This window comes from Spermophilus citellus (genome assembly GCF_964194105.1).
Source record: "Spermophilus citellus genome assembly, chromosome: 2".
In the NCBI taxonomy this organism is placed as follows: Eukaryota; Metazoa; Chordata; class Mammalia; order Rodentia; family Sciuridae; genus Spermophilus; species Spermophilus citellus.
This window is the reverse complement of record NC_138183.1, coordinates 50,569,268-50,588,981: the sequence shown is the minus strand read 5'-3', so window position 1 is coordinate 50,588,981 and position 19,714 is coordinate 50,569,268. Positions and strand designations below refer to the sequence as shown.

The following is a 19,714-nucleotide window of genomic DNA, read 5'->3' as shown; positions in this document are numbered from 1 at the left end:
AATATACATTATATAGAGTAATCAGGAGTTTAAATAAAAAGTGTTTTAGAAACTCTTAAGAATGCAATAAGAAGAAAATTACATATTAAAATAAAAGGGAGAACTGAAAGTGGGAAATTCCTCTGAAACAGAGAGGACCATCCCATATAAATAGCCCATCCCCATGGAGCCAGGACATTCACATTGCAAACCTTTGCAGTCTGTGCAACCTTGCATAGATTGTAGGCAGTGCTGTTCTGGTTGTCATCATGAACAACAGGTGCCTCCTCCAACTGGCTCTCCTGTTGTGCTTCTCCACCACAGCTCTTTCCCTAAGTTACAACCTACTTCGACTCCAACAGTTCAACAGCAGTGTGGAATGTCAGAAGCTCCTAGAGCAGTTGAATGGAAGGCCTGCAGACTGCCTCAGTGACAGGATGGACTTCAAGATCCCCAAGGAGATCAAACATCCACAGCAGTTCCAGAAGGAGCACGCTGCCTTTGTCATCTATGAGTTGCTCAAGGACATCTTTCATGTTTTCAAAAAAGGCTACTATAATCCTGACTGGAATAACACCATTGTCACGGACCTCCTTCGTGAACTCCATCAGCAGATGGACCTCCTGAACACAATGGTGGTAGAGAAACTGGGGGAGGAAAACAAAAGACAGGCATACTCCGGGACCATCCTGTGCCTGAAGAGCTAGTATTTGAGGATCCGGACGTACCTGGAGGCCAAGGAGTACAGCAGCTGTGCCTGGACAGTCGTCAGAGAGGAACTCTTCTGGAACTTCTCCTTCATTAACAGACTTACAGACAAATTCCAAAGCTGAAGATAGCCCACTATGCACCATGTCTGGACCAGACGATGAGTTCAGGCATTCTTCAACCAGCAGAGGCTCATTCAGTGACAGACAGAAAATGGGGTACCTTTGAAAAGACAATCGGCCTTTTTAACTTTTTAAATTAATTTATGAATTAAGTTGTTTTTATTATTTATTTAAATAGTTACATTGGAAAATAAATTATTTATGATGCAAAAATCCATGTGGTAGTTTCAATTTCAACTTGATTTATAAAATCCTGACTTTTAACTTCCCCTGAGGAATTTAAATTCCAAAGAAGCCACATGTAATATACAAGGTATTTGATAATAAGGGGATCTGAACCTTATTGGGCAACAAGTATGGGTTCTATGCTGTGGGATTGGAGGGGAGTAGGTGAGCAAATGACTTGGGAGTGGAAACCTGGGGTGCCCATTCCTTCTGTTCTGTGCTCCAGGCTCTATGGTTGTGAAGTTAGAATTTAGCTCTCAGGTGCAACAAAGGAACATACTAGCTCTTGTAGTGAGCCTAAGCCCTTCCTGTCTGGGGAATGCTCTGCCCATGAGAGGAGTTTAGATATCTGTGTGCCCTCAAGATTGAGGGTGAGTTACTTTTCTGACACTTATGAAGTAACTTGATTTTGGTCCTCATACTACAGTCAAGATTTATGGACTTTTGAGTGTGTCTGTCAGTTTTAAGAGAAAACGAATAGGGGGGGGGGGGCTTTCTTTACTCTACCCATCTGTCGAGTTTTGTTTCCATGTTTCTCAAAAACCAAGTCTGCTCCTAGCCTCCCAGCTTGGTCAGACAGAATTCTGGGAATATCCCAAAGCAACAATCCAAGACAGGTGCACAAAATTAAATCCAATTTTTAAGTCAGGCTACAAGGCAGGAATCATAGGTGAAAGGAAATTCAAAGGAACTGAAGGCACCAATTTCCCAGTGCTTGCACTGGGATAATGAAACTTTCCAAGGAATTCCGGGTTACCTGACCAGCATATGCCCACTGGCTAGGTTTTGGTCTTCAGATTCACTTCTTGGTACTTGAGCTATTTTGGCTATTACTGTCATTTGCAGCTGCCATTTACTCAGAGATTCTAATGAAACAGGCACTGGGCTGAGCACCTATGTACATATTTCAATTTGATCCTCTTCATATGCCTCCTTACATAAGCAGTTTGCCTACATAGTGAATACTTATTCTACATTTTTCCATTTTATAGGACAGGAAACTAAATATCAAAGAGGCTTAGTAACCACCAAATTTCACAAAAATTTTGAGTGGGTGTTTATAAAAATTTTATTTGAAACTATACATTTGTTCAGAGAGCAGCATGAAAACTAGATTCTTTTTTTATTCATTTCTTTTTTTTTTAAATAAGTGCCAGCGGAATGTATTACAATTCTTATTACACATATACAGCACAACATATCTCTGGTTGTATATAAAGTATATTGACACCAGTTCACATCTTCATACTTGTACTTTGTCTATCACATTCCACCATCCTTGCTAATCCCCTGCTCCCTCTTTTTCCCTCCCACCCCTCTGCCCTATCTAGAATTCATCTATTCCTCTCATGTTTCCCCTCCTTACCCCACTATGAGTCAGCCTCCGTATATTAGAGAAAACATTTAACATTTGTTTATTTGGAATTGTCTAACTTCACTTAGCATTATTTTCTCCAATGCCTTCTATTTACCTGCAAATGCCATAATTTTATTCTCTTTTATTGCTAAGTAAGATACCATTGTGTATATATGCCACATTTTTTTATCCATTCATCCACTGAAGGGCATCTAGATTGGCTCCACAGTTTAGCTATTGTGATGTGCTGCTATAAACTTTGATGTGGCTGTGTCCCTATGGTGTGCTTTTTTTAAGTCCTTTGGGTCTAGGGTATATAAAGAACTCAAAAAGCTAAGCACCCAAAAAACAAATAACCCAATCAACCAATGAGCCAAGGACCTGAACATTCTCAGAAGAGGATATACAATTGATCCACAAATATATGAAAAAATGTTCATAATCTCTAGCAATTAGAGAAATGCAAATCAAAACCACTCTAAGACATCATCTCACTCCAGTCAGAATGGCAGCCATTATGAAGACAAACAATAATAAATGTTGGCGAGGATGTGGGGAAAAAGGTACACACATACATTGCTGGTGGGACTGCAAATTGGTGCAGCCAATATGAAAAGCAGTATGGAGATTCCTTGGAAATCTGGGAATGGAAAGTCAGATTTTGAAAAGAGTAAGACTCCAGGAGAAGAAATCTGAGAGCAGGTCCAGGGTAATTACTATTAAGGTGACATGGAGCTCAGGGCTCCCCGTTCCTACTCAAGGTGGTTACACATCAGCTGTCCAAAAAAAGTGCCAACCTGATGGGCCTGCAGCCATCAACTCAAACTAGCCTGGTCCTTTGTAAAAAGTCAACCTTCCCCCTTCTTCCAACTTCTGACATCAGCTTTTCCGAAAGCTGGGGTGAAGCAGGGTATATTCTGCTTTGATACAGATACAAGAGCACCATGTAGAAATACAAAGTCTCTGCTGCGTCTAGAGCAGTCAGGAGGAAGCTGAGGAAGTCGCTGCAGTGGGACTTGGCAGCCCACTACCTTCTCTGGCCATGTGGCTACCTTGGCCCAGAAAATGGTTGGTTTATGAAAAGCCTGCTCTTCCTGTGTGCATTGACCAAAAGGACAAGAGAGGCTTTTGCAAGATTTAAGTACTCTACCAACTGAGCTTTATCCCCAGCCCAATACATGTATTTTGATGGCTAAAGAATATACTGAAGCCATGCAAGTTTTAAGGAAAATGGATCTCACAATATTGCATGCAGTCAGACAATTGGCTTGTCTTTGTCAGATGAACTGTAAACTTGCTGACTGGGTCCTGTCCTTAGTCTTTCTATCAACTTGCTGCATAATTTGTGCAATTGTCTTCATCTTCATAAGAAGATGAAGTATAGTTTTTCAACTTTGAAAAATCTCATTGAGCTATTGTGAGAATTTATTGAGTAAATTATATAAAGCATCAGGGGCACAGTAGTCATAGCTGTGATAATTATTATCATCATAATTAACTGTGTTGATCTCATAATGAATAATCAGAAATAGTAACAAATACTACCACTTTATAATAGTAATAACAAATAAAAATTCTTAACAGTGATGATGATAATAAATATTCATGGAACAAAAGAACCAGCTAGAAGTCAGGAACAAGAGACAAGAGAGAGGCATTTGAAGGAGAAGAAAAAAGCACTTTGCAGAGCAACTGTTATGAACGTGACCTTGAAGAGATGATGGTGAATGAATACTTGCTAGTGTTTTTATAATTCTACAAATATATACATACTGATATTTTAAAAATGTAATCAATTTCAATAAATCAATTCCCCTTGACCACAAGAGATCTATTCCCAGTTCCTATCCCTTCCCAAGTTTTAACATCTGTTTGAAGATTGTTGACTATCTTCATAGTTTATACACATCTATAAAATATTTGTTGTGTAAGTTTTAACATATGTGATGTTATATCATAAACATCATTCAACAGTTCACTTTTAAATTTAATTTTTATCTATAAAATTTTTTTACTGCAGTACACAAGTTCAAATTTATGTGAGAGAATATAATTTAATTAAATATTTGACTAAGCATATGCATATTTAGCATATGGTATCCTAACAATGCTGAAATAAATCCTTTTTCTCCATGAGAGACTGCCTGTATGTCTGGTTACCTAGAAGTAAAATTGCTTAGTCAAATTGTATATGCATATTTACTGACAGCTGTCCCTTATAAGGCTCTAATAATTTCCATTCAAAACAGTGCAAAAATATATTTGTAATGCTATATTTTTACCAATGTTTTACAGTTGATTCTTTGAATTTTCTTTTGTGTTGGTCACTATTCAGTTAGAAAAATAGAAATGGTATCAATTATGTTAATAGATTTGATATAGGAAATTGTATAAACAGATGTTTGTGATCTGAAAAAGTACTACTCCCAAGACTGGGTGGGGAAGACAATGAGAAAAATGTGGCCTGTCATGATGCACAAGCTCAAAAGAGGAACTGAGATTGTTCTGAGGACAGGAAGCCCCTTACTGATGCTGGTATCTATGGAGCTTAGAGGAGGGAGGTTTGAGAGCTGGGACTCAGGCCTCAGGAAAGAGGGCCCTACCCAGATGTTATGGTGTCTGAATTGCTGAAGAGAGGCATGAGGCATGCAGTGCAAAGTTTGAGAGGAGGCCTGTGTATGGAAAATGCTAGAAGTTGGATCCAACAGCTGTGATAGAAGTGACATGGATAGAAACAGGGAATTTAAAGAAAGAACTAGTTTTGGTCCCTTTATCTCGTCTTCCATGGAGGTAGTCATATTCTCTCTCTCTCTCTCTCTCTCTCTCTCTCTCTCTCTCTCTATCTCTCTCTCTCTCTTTCTCTCATCTGGGAATTGAATTAGGGGCTCTCTATCATTGAGTTACATCCCCATCCTTTTTTATTTTTACTTTGAGACATGGTCTTTCCAAGTTGTGCAGGCTGGCCTCAAACTTGTGATCCTCCTGCCTCAGCCTCCTGAATTGCTGGGAGTACTGGTGTGTGCTACCACTCTTGGTTTAGTTAACAATTCTTTTGTTTGTTTGTTTGTTACTGGGGGTTGAACTCAGGGCACTTGACCACTGAGCCACATCCCCAGCCCTATTTTGTATTTTATTTAGAGACAGGGTCTCACTGAGTTTCTTAGTTCCTTGCTATTGCTCAGGCTGGCTTAGAACTCAAGATCCTCTTGCCTCAGCCTCCTGAGCCACTGGGATTATAGGTATTCGATATCGCACCCAGCTAGTTAACAATTATTTGTTAACAATATAAAGGTATACTGGAATCCAACAATTGTAAATAGATGAAAGATATTGGGAGTCAGTTTTCTCATTGAAGGAGGAGGATACAGATAAGCAATGGGAGAAGGTATAATAATTCATTTATTAAAAACTTATTTCTACTATATTAGCATTCTATACATTATTTATCTTAAATCTAAATACCATATATAAATTGCCTTCAGGGATTAGGTACCATAATAATCTGGTTCCCTAATTTTTCCTTTTGTCACATTGTTTTTACTATTGTCATTATAGACACAATTTTGTAGTGGAGATAGACTGCCACATATTCTTCTATTCTTTAGTATAACATAATTCCTTGAATTTCCTCATTAAATATTTTATTGGCATTGTAGAGCATCAATTTCATGACAATCATAAACTCTGGGAGATGCACATAGAACCAAATTAAAATTAATATAATAGCCTTTGATGGAAGAGTAAACTTCTTTTCCCTAATAGCTAAAGAATAAAATAAGGTAAAAATCAAAAAATGTAAAATGGCATCTAACAATAAAAGGAAGACAATGAAGCAAAATATTGTATGTGATGTGGGTTTAAAGCATATTTTAAAACTTAGCAGAATTCCAAAATATGAAACTTAAACAATAATGAATATAGGAATCTGATTTGAATCTAGATTCAGTCAGGATATATGTGTGGTCTTGAGAAATTCACTAACTTCTCTCTGAATTTCATATGTTCTCAATCATAAAATAAAGAGGAAATATATCGAGAATTAATATATTAAACAAACCTTAGCAAAGTATCTTTCATAAGAGATGGCTTTCACAGAGAGATAGAAGGGGCCATTCTACCACTATTTATGTGAGAGGACCTCTTAAGCTTCTCTATTTTTTCCTATGATCTATAGCAGAGCAGTGAATTCTCCCAACCTTCTCTCAGTACTAACTGCAGAAATGTGACAGTCTAAAAAATGGAATTCAGTCCTAGAGAAGACTGAAAAATAGTCACCTTTCACATTGGAAATAACTTTGCTTTTTATTAAGAAAAATGGTGATTTGTATAAATATCTGGAAGGCAGGTTACCCTCTATATTAGTCAACACTCTACCACCATAACAAATACCTGACACAGGCTACAAGTAAAGAGAGAGTTTATTTTGACACGTGTAGAAAGTCATGGAGGTGGAAGTACAAGACTGGGTGATGCATTGGATTGTCCTCTGGTGAGGGCAGTACACCAAGAGGGGAACATCTGTTAGAGCAGTGCTCACAACTCCAGTCATGGAGATTCTAAAACAAACCAAAACAGGCTGGGGGATTCCACAGTTCCCTTGAAGAGCACACTCTCAATGATTTAAGGACCTTTCTCCAGGCCTCACCTCTTAAAATTCCACTTCCCAATTCCTCCACCCTAGGGACCATGCCTTTCTATATGGACCTTTAGAGATATTCAATATCCAAATTATAACACCTATTAAATTGAAGTTAAAGGATATAAAATTTAATTGCTGCCAGGTGCTGTGGCACATGGCTATAATCCAGGCAGCTAGGAGGTAGACAGGAGGATCCTGAGTTCAAAGCTAGCCTCAGCAACTTAGTGAGGCCCTAAAGAATTCAGTGAGCACCTATTTCTAAATAAAATACAGAAGAGGGCTGGGGATGTGGCTCAGTGGTTGAGTGTCCTTGGGTTCAATCCTCAGTACCAAGAGAAAGAAAGAAAGAAAGAAAGAGAGAAAGAAAGAAACAGAGAGAGAAAGAAAGAAAATAAAAAAGAAAAAACTTAATTTCTGATCCTGAAAACTGTCATGTTCCCCTATCCTGCCTACTTTTCTCGATCCCATTCTCTCACTCTCATATCCCAACAGTTTCCTCCTTCCCCACTACAGAAAAATCCAGTGTGTTCTCTTCATTCACTCCTCATTACCCTGCCCTCTCATTCATACAGCTGCTTCCCAGACCATTATGGTTTCTGGCTGCCAATTTTCCCTTGTGTATCAAAAGCAAAAGTTGAGTGACAGTGCCAGGTTTTTCAGAAATCCCACAAGTGGGGCTTCTTTTCTTTTTTTTTCCTTACCCTCCTGATGAATATTTTTGTAAATGAGGAAATCCCATGTTACAATGATGTAACAATAGTTGGTGCAAAAAGGAAATAGAAAGCATGATTCATTTCACCCTGGAGACTGTTAAAATGCTTACATAGAATGAGTGCCACCTAGTGGCCAAGATGGATAATGGTCAAGAACCAGTCTAGGGAGGAGGAGAGTTCTGGGCAGAATTCTGTTCCCCTGCAGATTTTTCTCCAGAGTTGAAGTGGGATATTTCTTGGAAAGAACTAACCATAATAGTGAAAGAATCATATTTGTTTAGTTTTTTATCTTAGGGGAAATTGAGCTTTAGGCACTGCTGAGAGCCATATCCATGTAGGAATGACACATGGCATTTTGGGTTGAAAGGTGAACCTGCTCAGGGATTAGGGTGGCTCCAGGTTTAGGGTGGATCCTGCTGGGAATAGGGCAGCTCCAGGATTAGGGTGGATCCTGCTGGGAATAGGGCAGCTCCAGGATTAGGGTGGATCCTGCAGGGAATAGGGAGGCTCCAAGTTTTGGGTGGATCCTGCTGGGAATAGGGCAGATCCTGCTGCCCCAGGCGCCTGCTCCTTTGGAGTTCCCATTGAGTTCTGGCAGGGTTCTGAGAGAATTGGTATGCAGAGCCCAGTGGAGGGAGGGTATTTCCCAGGTAGTGTGTGTAGAGTGTCGGTGAGAGTTCGGAAATAAAGAGTTGCTGTTTGAATCTACAAGGCTTTGTGGTGGCTCGTTATTTTGTGCCCAGACAGACTGCGGGCCGGTTAGCTCAGTTGGTTAGAGCGTGGTGCTGATAACGCCAAGGTTGAGGGTTCCTTCCCTGTTTGGGCCACCAAATTCTGAGTCTGGCTGGGCACAAAATAACTGAGCCACCTCAAAGCCTTGTAGATTCAAACAGCAACTCTTTATTTCCGAACTCTCACCGACACTCTACACACACTTCCCGGAAACACCCTGCCTCTACCCAGCTTCCCACACCAATTCTCTCAGAACCCCCAGAGCACTCAACAGGAACTCCAAAGGAGCAGGCATCTGAGGCAGCAGGATATGCCCTAATCCCAGCAGGATCCGCCCTCATCCTGGAGCCACCCTATTCCCAGTAGGATCCACCCTAAACCCTGAGCCACTCTAATCCCTGAGCAGGGTCACCTTTCAACCCCAAATGCCATGTGTCATTCCTCCTTGGATATGGCTCTCAGCATTGCACAACATCCTGTCTTCAGCTGTGGAGCAGTTGGCAGCTATGTGGAGAGAGAAAGGGTAAAAATATATTTCTTGCTTCCAGCCGGTGTAACCTATTTTAATAATCACTCCCTTTACATACTGTTCAAATGCTAGTGGGCTGGAGAACCTGCCAATCTGAGTCCAGAACTGCAGGGCTGATTGAAGAAAATCTCATATTTGATGGTACATTACTATTAAGAGCAGGTTGCCAATTTACAAATTAATGCCTATTATTAGATTACTGCAGTCCTGTTGGACACAGAAACACAAGCTGAGCCCTGCCCACATGATTACACTTGGTGATTTGTCAAAGAAGCCAGGAGCTCATCTGTGCCTCTCTTTAGATGCTTTCTTGTTCTGATTCTACAGGAGGAAACGGCATCAGGAATAGGACTCTTGCTTGCTAGAAACCAAAGAAAACAACAGGAATCATGAAGAAGTTGAAAGAGCCAGCAGTTCCTTGAGAATCTGGAGAACAGAGTGCTTAAAGCATCGAATGAAACAGGGGCAGAACTTCAGGAGATAGAACAACATCAGAGGCCAGAATCGAGTCACCTGCTTCTTCTTGTCATTACAACCAAAGAAGATTGAAGTGGATGCTGACAGTTCAGACTTCTACCACAGAAATGTGATCAACATCAGAATCCCAAGCATGAGTGACACTTGTACCACAACATTCTGCAGAGCATTGAAAGGGAGGGGGGCTCTTCCAGTGTCTGAGAAAACTTGTGTTTTTCCCCTTGGGTCTCAGCAAATCATCACAACACAGGGAAGACTATTTATGAGGTCATACAATCTCTCTAAAATCATGGTTATAATACAGGCTGTTTTAAAAACAAACTAAATAAAACAATGCTTGAAAAGAAGGGACACTAGAGGGTAATTAAGTACATTTAGCAATAAGTATAACAGAATTTTACCAGCAGATCAGATATTGGCAATGTGAAAGATCACAATTTCTAATGGCAAGGATCTTTGTGAAAATTTGTGTATTTTGTATAGTTGAACAAAAAGATGATACTGGCAGATCAATCCTCTTTCTTTTCTTTACAGATGGTGCATACTGCACTGAGTGGCTGATTTAAAGTCAGAGGTTGGAACCCTTCCTGAGGATCAGGGTCCCCAAAACCAAACTCAAAGCTATATAAGTAAAAATTTAGATCAATTGCCCATTGATATCAATAACTAAAAGGCTAATGTATTTGGCTTCTGTCAATCATCAAGTTGATGAATTATGAAGTCTATAAAAGCCTAACACACAAATAAAACCAATTTCTTGTCCTACAAAAGGAAATGGCATGAAGTGTGTTGATGGGATCACATATACCATATGCTCAGCTTTCTGTGGATTACATACAAAATATGCTAACCTTGTTCTACACTGATGGCATTTACAATCCATCCAACCCCCTAGATAACTGACCAATAATTTTGAGCATAACAGGTGTTCATTAATTTAAGAGTTGAGCAATAAAACCTCTGCTGGCATAACAAAAATTACCTGACTGCTGAAGTTGAAATGATTATAATTGGAAAATGACTCCACCTACTTAGGCAAAACAAATCTCTGCTATCAGTATCTCAGGGAATCTCTCAGACTTTTGATGTCTGTAGACAATGGATCAGGTAAGGAGAATATCACTACTGAAAGATAGAGTCCTTTACACACAGTCTAGTGGCACAGGTAAGAAGAAACCAGCCACTCCCTAGTAAATGGGTCCGGAAATCCTTAATATGTGGTGAGCCTGCTCTGGAGTGAATCTGGAAGAGTTTCCACAAAGAACACTTTATTACCCTATATCAGAGGTGTTACTAGATGTCAAGGCCACCTTGTGAGTGAGGAGGGATTGGAGAAATAACATATCTTGCAGTTAAGGTATCCACTTTCATAAGTACCTCAAAAGAACCAGGGTTCCTCCCAGGATTATTGTCTGACTGAGAAGTTCTGTAGACGTCAGTAAGAAAATGATGGACAGAAAGGACAATGTCTACATTAATCCTGACTTGGGGCCCAGTGAAACTTAACCACATAGTCCTGCATGAATATATTCTGGAAGGAGAGAAACAACAGAGACACTCATTACTACTTATTTCGAGGCTCTTTCATAAATAAGCAGAAACAAAACCCAGTTCTTCTTACTAAGTGTAATTGTCACAGATGGTTTGGTAAATCCCTAAACAACTACAGAAATACGTGGGATTGAAGAACCTGCCTTTATGTGTAAAATAAAGGGAGTAAAAGTGGTGAGGATCATGGCTAACAATTTGTTCCTGAACAAAGGGAGCAATATTTGTATATGAAAAAAGTATGTGCCTGTTTGTAAGTATGAATTTTTCTATACATACATACATTTAATCTTTAAGACACAGACATTCTCATTTGACTGAAAAGTATCCAGTTGAATTAGTATTTTTGAAGTTTATTATGAAATACAAATTCCATTGCAAACATTAAAAATTTAGCCTGATAACATAGTATGGTCATATGGAGAGAATATACAAAGGAAAACAAAAAAGAGAAGTAACAGTGTTGAAAAATGTTCAGAAAATGAAAATTGTGTTCCCCATTTGAAAGCCATGTGTAGACACAGTGTCTTCACAGAAGATAGGGTCCAAGGTTCACCCAGACCCCTGATCAATCAGGCCAGCAGCATCCTCATTTCCACATGGCCCTCCTGAGTAGGAGGTGTATTGACCATCCTGGTGGTGGGCACCTTTGGTCCTGTTGGATCTCTGGGCTGTGACCTGCCTCAGAACTCTGTCCTGCTTAGTACGAACATCATTGTGCTCCTGGGCCAAATGAGGAGAATCTTCTCTTCCTTGTGTCTGAGAGACTGAAGAGACTTCCATTTCCCTTGAAAGATGGTGCATGGCAGCCAGTTCCAGGAGGCCTTGGTTGTGTCTGTTTATCCTCCATGGGATCCTCCAGCAGATATTCAACTTCTTCCACCCAGAGCACTCTAGATACTTGTTCTTGGTGCAAGTCTTCAAGTCAATGAAAACTATTGTGTTTCTGATTTAAAAGCACAAATAGTGAAAGGTCTTCAGAGAACTCAAAGGCCAATCCTCAGATACTATATTACTAGACAGGCCAGCAACATCTACAAGATATTTAGTGGCTTTCTCCTTCTCTATTACAATGGCTTGGTGATGTTCTTCAGCATCTCTATCTGCTTTCAGAACTGCGAATTGCCTTAGAGCCAAAGTCTGATCAACAGGTGAATCTTTATACTTTAGAGACAATGAGGAGACTCTCTTTCCTCTTGTCTGATGAACAAAACTGACTTTAGGTTTCATGGGGACAGATGGGCAAAACTAGTTCCAGTATAATTGAGGCCATTGTTTTTCCTCCTTGACATGCTGTAGCAGATATTCAAGGGCTCTTTTGCTGCTCTGAATGAGACCCACTGGAGAAATTCTTCTCTGGACTTGATCAGCAAGTGACCAAGAGCAACAGGAATTCTTATTTATTGTTGGTGGGAAGGCAAAATGGTACAGCCACTTTGAAAGTCTGTTTGTCAGGTTCCTTTGAAACTAGACACAATTTTATCATATGATACAGCAATTACACTTCTTGATATCTACCCAAATGAGTTGAAAGTATATATCCATATAAACTTGCTCACAGAACCGCTAAACAGAGTAGCTGGATTCATAATCGCAAAACTTGGTGGCAACTAAAATGTCCTGCAGTGGGTGAATGCATAAATGAACTTTCATTCTTCCAGGCAATGGAAATTATTCAGTTAAAAAAAATAAGCTGGGCTGGGGTTGTGGCTCAATGGTAGAGTGTTCTCCTAGCACATGTGAGGCATGGGGTTTCATCCTCAGCACCACATAAATGAATGAATAAAGGTATTGTGTCCATCTACAATTTGAAAAATTTATTAAAAAAGAAATAAGTTATCAAGCCAAAAACAAAACAAAACAAAAATCCCAAACCAACCAAACAAACAAAAAAATCAGACTAAACCAAAACAAAGAAATGAAAAAACCACATAGAAGAATCTTAAATGCATAGAGCTGAATGAAAGAAGCCAATGTCAAAAGACTAAAAATTATGATTCTAACTCTATGACATCTGGAAAAGAATAATTATAGAGATAGTAAAAAAATGATATTTGAAAAGAAAATTATGGAGATAGTAAAAAAAATGATATGTCTCTCTCAGTGTCACCTTTAGGATCACTAAAGGTTGCCAGGTGTTTGGGAGAGGGGGAAGCCTGGAAGAACATCAGCAGAACATCACCTGTAAAGATCTAGCTTTTTTTGTTGTTGTTGTTATTGTTCTCCATCCATCTCTGTGTTAATTCTGGAAAAATAAAGACAATTCACCTACATATAATCTAAACACAATTTAGATTATTAGTGAATAAAGATTTTCAACATTATTTTGAGATCCATATTCCTTCCATTTTATTAATTTTTGCAATGGATAAAAACATTTACATCTTAACCCTTTTTTGAAAAGCTGAAATAAAGAATAGAGTTCTGCATTTGGTCCTCTTCATATGTCATATAGCAGTCTCTGCTAAAGAAAGTTATTTGGCTCTCTCTTCAAGATCATGTATGCTCCAATTGATAGTACTCTACTCTCTGAGGCCATGTTGATTGTCAGAGCAGAGGATCAGGGACTCAGCATTGCTCTCCATGACCCCATTGACACAACTCAGAGGGTTGGCCCCAAGAGAGTTGAGGTGGAAAAATGGCTGATGAACCAGGATTGAGGGCCTATGTTCCCTGGTGGTCTCATGTAACCAATCTATAGACACTGAATCAGCTGCCTGAAACTATTCTGTGAAACTATTCTCTTCCCCCAGTGCCGCAGTCTGTCTGGGCACAAAATAACTGAGCCACCACAAAGCCTTGTAGATTCAAAGAGAAACTCTTTATTCCTGAACTCTCACTGACACTCTACACACACTTCCCAGAAACACCCTACCTCTACCCAGCTTCCCACACCAATTCTCTCAGAACCCCCAGAGAACTCAACAGGAACTCCAAAGAAGTGGGCGCCTGAGGCAGCAGGGTCTGCCCTAATCCCAGCAGGATCCGCCCTAAACCTGGAGCTGCCCTATTCACAGCAGGATCTGACCAGGGTCACCTTTCAACCCAAAATGCCATGAGTCATTCCTACTTAGCTATGGCTCTCAGCACCCCAGCTTGATGGTCATGAGTATGGAATTGACATCATAATCCTCACTTTTTACTCTATCCTGACCAACCTGTTTTTCTAGATTGATGACGTTCTAATCCCTCCTGAGATTTCCTATTCGAATTGTCTCTTTGTTATAATGGTCATATTTTAAAAGTAGGGTGAATAAAGAAAAACCAATGTCAATCTCTTCTGGCAGACTTAGGGCTCCCTTATTAAATTGATGTTATTGTTATTTTTCAGAATTTATAAATATGGGTGCCACTGGGTCCATTTACACGGCAGTGTCAATGAAACTAAAAGATGAAAGCAAAGCTTCAGGGTTCAATAACATGTTGAGGGACCAAGCCAAAGTTTCCCATGATCTGAAGTATACTGCTGCCTTAGTAATAAGGCACAGAGAAGGCATGGTCCTGTCTAGAGTAACAGGTGAATGAAACAGAGCTATGGAAGAGTCAGAGAGTATTCTTGAGAATGGAGCTATGGGATCAGAAAAGTGAAAAGTGAGCCAGTCATGGGTCCATAATATCCAACCTGATAGAACCCACCACACTTCTGGCCTCTAGATCCTGCAGCACTTCTCTGAGACTTTCTGATTTCCAAGTTCAGCATTACAGCATATAATGATAAGAATAAAATTCAGTATGATAAATGACTTCTCTGACCACTCATCCATACATTTTCCGAGGAGCATTTACAAACCATATATTATATCAAATATAAAGATAGCCCAAGATTCTGATTCAAGGATTGTGGTTTTGATATCCAGTTTGCTTGATTGCCAACTGGTTTCTATATTTCCTTCAGCTGTTGAAATTCGGATGTTTCAGATATTTATGACTAACTGTTAGGTTATAAATTAAAACACAGTAACGTGTTTGTTCATGCTAATACTTCCTGGTTCCTTGTTTGCAAAGTTTCACTACCTTCAAATTCAATAAAAAGTCTCAAAAGTTATAACCGACGAGAAATTGTAGAGCTCGTCTATTCAATCAAATAAAAAAGAGGTAATCCAGAAAATATCGTTGACTTCGTTTATTCTAAAGCTAGCAAAGTAAAAGCATATAAAATTTTTGTTTTAGTACGAATAAAAATTTAACTTATTTGATTTCATGGTTTAGTGAAAAACCGGTTTTTCACTAAAGAACTCGTGATAATAATATGATTACAACATGCCTTACTTATGTTTTCAAATTTCTTCAGGCCATCACATTGAAAACTAAATCGCTGAAAATTACTAAAAGCATCCCTAGAGAGGCGCTGTCTCCCTCCTGGGGCTCTAGGGAAAGGGCACTCTCCAGCTCCCCTGCAGAGGTCAGCAATTCTGGTCCTTCCTGGTCCGCAGAACTGTCTCCATCTTTCCCCTTCTCCAAGTGCTGCGGGCACTTCTCCAAACACACGTAATCTCTATAGTCACAATCCAAAAGACGTCTAGTCCTCAAAACGCTGAAAAAATGTTTAGTCAAAGAAAAAACAAAATCCCCTTCCTCTGACACACACTTCACTCCAGAGGGAAATCCCCAAGAGTAGAGCAATATTGAGAATGGGTGACATTTGCACTTGCACCCCAGAAAGATCTTCATCCCCAAAGTGCGGGTAAAGTGCCCACCTAACTTCCGACAGAGAGAGCCTTGTAGAGTATTTAAGGGGCAGCAAGTTGACAGGCAAGCCAGGGTGTTTCCTTCCAACTACAGAGGACAACTGGAAACTGAAAGTCCCAAACATCTCCCAATCTCAGGCGGGCAAAGGAGGCAGAAAAGCCTGAGGCTGCCTCTTGTGCACATTCCGTGCATAGCGGTGCCTAAGCGCCGCCCAGAGGCTGGAAAATGCATTACTGAAACTGAAGTCGTCCAGATCTATCACCTACATTTACAAAAAAATCTTTGCAGGTATGAATGAATCTTAGGCACTAGGGTGGTTTCTGGTACTCCAAAACTCTACCCTTCCTGGAAACAAAAATATTCCCTTTCAAATCCTTAGAGCAAGGGTATTGTTTATAATGTAAAGATAAATGAACTGAACAATTATTAGAGAAATCTAAAATTCAAGAATACAAAATTAGTCATCAGCCATCAATTAGGATGAAGAATTTTACTAGGATTTCTGCCAGGATTTCTGTGTGATGTAGCACAACCCACTGAAACTCTGCAACCCACAGTTTTCTTACAAATATGATGGGTTCAAAATATTGGAAGCTTTGTGAACACTGAACAAACACTTGCATTTCAAATGGCACAATATTTTATTGACTGATGATTTGAAATTAGGAAGATATTTTCTGAGTTTTGTTTTTCTTTCCTTCTGTTTCCTTTTTTAATCCAAGGACTGAACCCCACATCTGAGCAGGAACAGATGAAGGTTTTATCATGAGATTGGAGTCATTCAGTCATACTCTCAGGCTCCATTTCTTTTCCAAACATTTACTTTTTGGTTGTAGTTGGGCACAATAGCTTTTTATTTATTTATTTATTTATTTGTTTGTTTGTTTGTTTGTTTATTTATTTATTTATTTTTATGTGGTGATGAGGATCCAGCCCAGGGCCTCACACCTGCTAGGCGAGTGCTCTACCACTGAGGCATAACCCCAGCCCTCGCAGGCTCCATTTCTAATTCTGTTTCACTTGCTGTTCCTGCCCTATCTTCAGATACTTCCAAATTTCTTACACGAGTTAAAGTCATGTCAATAATTTTGTAAAATACACATCAAAATTGAGCTACTGTAGAGATTAAAAATTATTTTTTTATATTATTTTAATAATTTTCTCATATGATGCAAAGTACTAAAAATCATTGCAAAGAAAACAATCTAACATTATTTCATCCTTTTAAGAAAGGTTTTATAATCGCATTGAAGGATCAGATTATCTCAGTTTTATAATATATTTTGAAAATTTAGAGTCACTGTAATTTGACATATCACAATTAACTTCAAGTGAATGAAGTCATTACAAATCCAGATATAAAGATCATTTAAATTTCAAAAATTTAAAGTGTAATTTAGCTTAAATATTGTCATTCATAACTATATTGAATAAAAACATAAGTTCATAATTTTTATAGAGAGAGAGAGAGATACGCTACCTATACAGATCTGAAGGATAAATATCCTAAGTGAAATTTAATGACATTTTTAATAAGAAATAAATTTGTAAAAAGGCTCTGATAGGTAAGGGTAACATTGGAAGTGGAGGCAATAATGAAAACTAGAATGGTTTAGAAACATTGCTGAAAACCAAAGTAGAGAATGTATAAAGGAAAGCAAAAACAGAAGGCACTGGCATTCATAAAATCGCACTACTGTGTTCTCTCTTTTAGGTATCCACACAAAGCAAGGTCTTCAGAGACCCTGGGGCAAGGACTGAGCATCACCCATCTCAGACAGCCCAGCAGCATCTGCAAGATCCCCAATGGCCTTGCCCTTGGCTTTCCTGCTGACCCTAGTGGTGCTCAGCTGCAAGACCACCTGCTCTCTGGGCTGTGACCTGCCTCAGATACACAATCTGCGTCTTGAAACTTCTGAGAAAAATGAGGAGGGGGCACTGAGTCTCCTGCAAAAAATGAGGAGAATTCCCAGTTCCTCCTGCCTGAACTACACAGAGGACTTGGCCTTCCCCCCAGAAGCTGTTGGAGGGTGAGAAGGTGCCTAGGGCTCAAGCTGTTGCTGCCCTCCTGGAGATGACCCGCCAGATCTTAAGCGTTTTTGTCACCCAGGAGGCCTTTGCTGCTTGGAACAAGACCCTCCTGGACATCTTCCTCAGTGGCCTCTATCAGCAGTTCCATGACCTGAACGCCTGTGTGACCCATCAGGTGAGGCGGGAAAAAGCTCTCGGAATAACTGTTAAAAAATACTTCCGCAGGATCAATGATTACCTGAAGGAGAAGGAATACCAGCCTTGTGCCTGGGAGTTCGTCAGAACAGAAATCATGAAATTCGTCTCTGGTTCACCTAAGTTATATGAAAGATTGAGGAGCATGAAACGAGACCTGGTCCAGCAGGGAAATGCTTCTCACTGAAGAACACACCTTACCACACTCCCACAAGTTCTGCCATTTCAAAGACTCTCATGGTTCCTTGTGACAAGAATTCACTCCATTCCTTGTATGTTTTCAGTCAATGATGCGTTTCTATAGGCACCAGTCCCTTACCTCCCTGCAGATGTATTTATCTATTTAAATATTCATTTAATTAACTAATCATAAGATTTAATTTATTTTGTTCCTATTCTATGTATATATGTAGAGTATGATGAATAAAACAAAGCATTTTTATACAGTCAATTTAGTTTGCTTTCTTCATTGCATATTTTACTGTAGAAACTTCTTTAGTTTTGAAACACCTTTATATTCTTGGACATGGACGAGGGGTGCGGTAAATACATTTTTTATTCTTTCCCAATTTTAACTTGAGAAGCAAAATTGAAATTTCAGTTGTAAATGATGATTTCTATGATGAGTTCTCATTTCATGCACATCTTTATTTTTTGCATTTTCCTGTCAACTTAGTGGTGTCACTTTTAGCCATGTTGATGTTAAGAGAAAATGAATGGAGGTATCGATATGATGAAAGACAAGCATGAAAACAACTTCCTAAATGCATTGTGGAAGTTGTTGATTTTTTTTACTGATTTTTTGAAAATATAAATACCAGCGGAATGCATTACAATGCTTATTACACATATACAGCACAACTTTTCATATATCTGGTTTTATAAAGTATGTTGACACCAGTTCGTGTCTTCATTCATGTACTTTGGATAATGATGTCTATCACATTCCACCACCATCCTTCTTAACCTCAACTGAAGCACAAAATTAACAATGAATGCTTTTAAAATGAATGCAAAGGTAAATAAATTTTGGTCAATGATCAGCCTGATATATTTAACTTTCTTTCTTATTTTTTTATGTTGGTATTTAGATTTTTATAGAAAAAGTCATTCTCAATACATTTATACCAATTTTATTTTAAAAAATAGATGAATTTCTCCCAAGTTATATGTGTTTTTTTGTGCATAGCAATGCCTTGGGTAGGAGATACAGTTCCCAAGAAAAAAACTCTCTGCCTTTTTTCTTGAACCAATATCAAGTGATCTTCTCAGATTGGTCTGAATTCATTCAAAATATGGGATATTTTCTTAAAGTCCAGAGGTGCAAGACCCTGCTATTAGAAGAATGAAAGAGAAAATGGCTGTATAAGTATGTATTTTAAGAAGTAAATTTGCTTAGAATATGAATTGATGCATTTTTCGAAGTCATTGAATTTAACATCTATATTCATTTAGCAAAAGTGGAGAACAAATGTGATCTTATTGGTAGCTTGTTGGGTAGCACTAATCAGCAGAAACCACATTATCATATATCTAAGAGGAACAACAGAAAGCAGTTAATAATCCAATATAATAAATAATTCTTACTGTGTATTCTGAGACAGAGAGAAAAATGTAAGTTGTGATCTCACAAACAGCATAGGTTGTTTTTCCTAGACAGTTTTCACTCTTTGATATCTATTTGTGTCCAAACAGATTTCATGCATTGGTGCTCAGACAATTCCTACTAATGTTTAATATTGCATTAATTTAAAATCATATATATAATTA

The 19,714-nt window shown here is 38.8% G+C and overlaps 2 pseudogenes across 2 annotated transcripts; both read left to right on the top strand.

Annotated features, from left to right (window-relative positions):
- Positions 1-248: 248 nt before the first annotated feature.
- LOC308641514 (interferon beta-like) lies at positions 249-812 on the top strand (annotated as a pseudogene). The gene has a single exon. The product of its transcript is annotated as an interferon beta-like (transcript).
- Positions 813-17,524: 16,712 nt separating this feature from the next.
- Positions 17,525-18,131, top strand: LOC308642585 (interferon alpha-1/13-like; annotated as a pseudogene). The gene has a single exon. The product of its transcript is annotated as an interferon alpha-1/13-like (transcript).
- Positions 18,132-19,714: the final 1,583 nt, after the last annotated feature.